Raw genomic sequence first — 4,741 nt, 5'->3', positions numbered from 1 at the left:
TACCCGTTCAGCGCCGGGCTGCCCCCGGCTGCCTCCTGCCCGGAGAAGTGCGCCCTGTTCAACAGCGTCTCCTCCAGCCTGTGCAAACAGTGCACGGAGAAGCCTTAAACACACCCCTGAGAAACATAAGACCGACCCAAAAGCTAGAGGAGAGGGAACCGCCGCCCCCACCCCCTTTATTTTGGTCCTCTGGTAGTTGGGAAACATTTGCAGGGCAAACAAAGCAGAGGCGAGAACTGAGGGGACGCATCAGAGACACACGGGACTTGAGCCCTGACATCCCCAGAATCTCGGTCTTCCGAGTGGGAGGGAGGGAGGAAGGAGGTGGAGTTGAGCTGAAGTATGGATGTCTTTTTTTCTCAGAAAAGTGGCAACTTTGGTGGCAGCCTAGGACGCCAGGAAGCAGTTTTCCTTTAAGGTGAAAAATAAGTTTGAAAAGTAGTCGCTTGGGTATGAAGTGTGGAGAGCATTGATACTAATCTGACTAATAATTGTGAATTTGGCTAGTGCTGAGGGGGAGAGGAGTCTAGGGTTGGGTGGCTTGTAGGACGGAATATTCATTCAGACAAATCAGAAAGGGCACTTGAAAATAAATTTTGATTCTGAGCCAGGAGAAAAACATGGAAGGTAGATTTATTTAAGTGAAAAGAAAAAAAGGGAGAGACACGTTGCTATGAAAGACTTGTATTTTTTATTGTCTCTGAACTGTGAAAACGCTCAAAAGTTTTTGGCAAGAGTGATATAAAAAAAAAAACCTGTGGCTGGAAGAATTGCATTTAAAAATATTTATGTGCACCTTGTTACTTTCCACTCTGCAATGATGTATTAACCATTCATGGTATTTATTTGTTATTCTTCAATGACCCACATCAACAGTATTTATCATGTGTAAGGTCATGGGTCTTATGTGCAGATTTTTTTTAATGCCTCTAAAATTCTGTTTTATAGATTAACTTATACTGTGTGCCAAGTGTTTAAAAGGTTTATTTGCCAACAAGTATGAAGAGACCTATTGGTGTATCTGAGCTGCTTAGGTTTATCAAAGGTCACTTGGATTTTTTCAGTTGCATCATCCCTGTATTTAAATTGAGCTTTAATAAATTGCTTCAGTCCAAAAATTACAGGAAAGGTGTATTCTTAATTGATGAATGAATTGATCTCTTTTTTTTGAAAGGGGACTCCTTTGCATTCTTAAAGGGAAAAACATCACAGCAATAGAACCTATAAGTAAGACCATGCTAAGCAAATATTTTTCCCCGGCTGTGCTGTGCATTTTTAAAAGCTCTAATTTAATTGCTTTTAATATATATGTACATATATAAGTTATTTTAATTGTGGAGAATTATTTAAGTTAAAAGACTGGTTTGATTTGCCTATGGTGTGAAATCCTTTGTTATTTTTCTAAGAAAAAAATAAAATGAAATTTAAAAACAAAGCTAAGGAAGAACAAGAAGCTATTTGCCCAAAGTGAGCTTTCGGTTCTAGTTTGCATGGCCGTTTGCCTGCCTTTCCATCCTACAAAAATCCAGAAATCCTTTAAAAAAAAATGGAGTCCTGCTATTTTCCACTCCTTGCAGATAATACAAGTTTAGTTTGTCAGGTTATGGCGAGCTGGGAGCTGTGATGGATCTATTGGTGGGTTTTGGATGTATAAAGAATGATATATATTCAATAGGTCAATCAGACTATGACAGCTATGTACAACCATTTGTATGTGTATCTATGTCAGAAAGAATCTTTATTAAAATATTTTGATCAAACATTTTATTATGCTGTGCTTTGTGGGAGGAGCAGTCACCTCTCTTCTGTGTTAACTTTTGGCTTGAAAGATAATGTAAAAGAAAGGAGTTCCAGAGAAGTAAAGTTTTGTCAGGGATATACAAAGAGGGGTGACTAGTTCTCTTGTTTACTTGTTCAAAAGATGATGGCTGGGCCTGGTGGTCATTGGGGGAGAGCGCAGTGGGGCCAGTGGTAAGACCCAGGGAAGCTCCAGAGTTTGTCTGCTGGCATAACTTTGAAGGCCATGCTGTCCCTGGACTTCTTTCCCCACTTGGTGGCCTTGTTAACCATGTTAGAACCCATCAAAGATGGTGAAGTTTTGATCAAAATTTCTGTTTCCCTCTTGCCCAAAAGCCAAGGAGAAGGGATGGATTTGAATTCATGGAGGATGACTTTTATTGTGGCTCTCCACATAGTTTTCTGACAGAAGAATCAACCAGGTTGAGTTGTAAGTGTAAACAGTGCCCATAGAGATTTTCAAAGCTTCACAGTGTTGCTTATTAATGAGATATTTAGGGACTCTGTTTGGATAAATTGGGCATTGATTCTATTAAAGAACGTCTGCATAGACTTGGATGTGGGTCTGAATAACACCCTCAAATATAGGTCTGATGTTTATTGTGGTGGAGGTTATAGGGATGGTGGTGGCAAAGGTACAGTGCTTCTTTTCGTAGGCAGTGTGCTAAACGCATATTTGTCTGTATAGCCTCAGCTCAGAATGATGTTCCTAAATGCCATCAGACTTAGTGGGGGGTGAGGGAGGATATTTTCTGCTCCACTTGCCATCAAAAAGGATTAATCAGAACCTGTAACTTTTCAGAAAACATAACGGCAAAGGGCCTTGAAGCTGAAGCCCTCCCAGTCTGGGAGTGGGGGTAGAGGGAGAGGGGAGACCAGGGCAGCCCCCAGGCTGGGGAGACCCATCTCTTAGCATTTACCAGACAAAGCCTGGGTGCATCTAATTATGATTATTAAAACAATTTCCATGACGATGTCTAATATTATGTTAATTTGAAAACAACTGTGTATGAAAACTGTCGACTATAATACCTAAATTCATTTAATGAAACACATCGTTAAGGCAATTAAACCTCCTGGATGTGATTAAGAAACATAATTACGACACTGTTCTGCGCCATAATTGGGTGTCTTTAATCAAGGGGTAAAGTGATCAGCAACACAGCCATTAGTTTGTATTGTTCTGGCCCTGCTGTCCATCATTCTGATTAGGAATTAAACACAGCCACCATCAGTCGATTTTTTTTTTCCTTTTTGCATATTAACATTGTAGGGGACACATTTACTGCAAGATTTACTGCTTAGCATTTCTCATTATTAAATAGGCCTCCTTGAAATACTTCCTCTGCAGCCTCTGTATTGTTCAACTATTATGACAAATTGAGCAAACAATAATTCTTGAACTTTAGAAGTTCACCCTTTAACAACTCAATCTCCACTTTTCGTCCTTAAATAGACTTGAAATGATTAGGGATGGAGGAAAAAAAGAGGATGTTGGGAATAAGTCAAAATGTCAGAGGAATATGTACAATTATTAAAAGCAGTTTAATAACATTTCTTTTATTTTGATAATTTCAAACCAATCATTTCTCTTTCCAAATCCAGAAGTTGACCAGCATGTTGTTCTAGGAATAAACGTGAGATACCTGAAAGGAGCTGGGAAGGGGTTTTTGGTGATTTACGTAGGTGGCCTTTTCTGCCCTAATCCCAACCTTTCCAAAGTTTCTTCAGCAGCAGCTTTTAGAGAAGGTCACTGAGCATGGGAGAGAGAATTCTTCCCCCACCCTTCAGGCCAAACCCCGGTGGCTTTTCTTCTGAGGGTTGAATCCTGAATTTGGCCCAATCTGGGAAGTTAGACCACCCATTGTGGGCCCCAGAGGTCCTTCCAGTTTGGAGTATCCAGGTGGGAACTTGGTGACTGAGCAAGGGGGAAGGGAGGGAGGCAGGGAGGTCTTGCCTAAGTGCCCACAGAACAGGGCAGACAGGCTGGCCTGGCCCCTAAGACTGGCTTACCCCAGGGCCAGTGAACCTTGGCCGCCCTGAGCCCCTCCGACACCCAGGAGCCTTGGGGTGCTTCTCCAGGCGCATCTCCTGGTGGATCCCGCTGCTGCTCTGGCCTCTTAGGAATTGAGAGTGGGCAGATGAGGCCAAACGCGGACCCAGAATCCCACTTGGCCTTTATTCCACCTGTTTCCTTTTCCAATTACTCTCTAATTTCAATTTCCTTCTCTAATTTCTAATTCCCTCCTAGGTTTCACCTCCAGTTTGACACTGGGCAGAGAGAGAAGCGCGGGGGCTTTTCTCGGACTCCTACAGGACCAGCAAATGATCATCTTTGAAGAACTCGCCTGCGTGTGTGTGTGTGTGTGTATGTGTGTGTGTGTGTGTTCGCGTGTGTGTGTGCGCGTGCGCGCGCGCGCTCGTGGTGCGCACTCCACCCCACAGCTGGGCATCCCCTCCAAGACCTTGTATTGAGCTAAATTCTTCTTCCTTCTACCCGACTCATCACCCCTCTTTACTGCTAACAGCTCACTGGGGTGGAGGAAGGGCGAGTCTCACGGGCTTCCCTTCTCCAGGCCCTCTGGGTCTCAGACGCCTGAACCGAACCTTTCTGCGCGCCCCGGACCTTGAGATCGTTCCAGCATGAGTGGCATTGACTTCTCCAATGTAATGACTTATGAAAGATATAATCATGTGTTAAATTGAATCCTCCGTTTAACTGTTAATGGTGTGCTCTGGGCACATTTGCGTATTAGATGCTATGGTAACTAATTACCGCTAGGAAAAAAGGGTAACACACTTCCCCAGACTTTGAAAAATAATGATGAGAGTTCACTTCCCGGCTCGCAGCGCACTGTGGCGGCCGCGGCCTGCGAGCGGAGACCCGAACGTGTGGCGGGAGGCAATGAATCCTGGTCAGGCGAGGATCCTCAGTAAAACTTCT

This window comes from Myotis davidii, unplaced genomic scaffold, assembly GCF_000327345.1.
Source record: "Myotis davidii unplaced genomic scaffold, ASM32734v1 scaffold1, whole genome shotgun sequence".
NCBI lineage: Eukaryota > Metazoa > Chordata > Mammalia > Chiroptera > Vespertilionidae > Myotis > Myotis davidii.
This window is presented reverse-complemented; position numbering follows the sequence as displayed.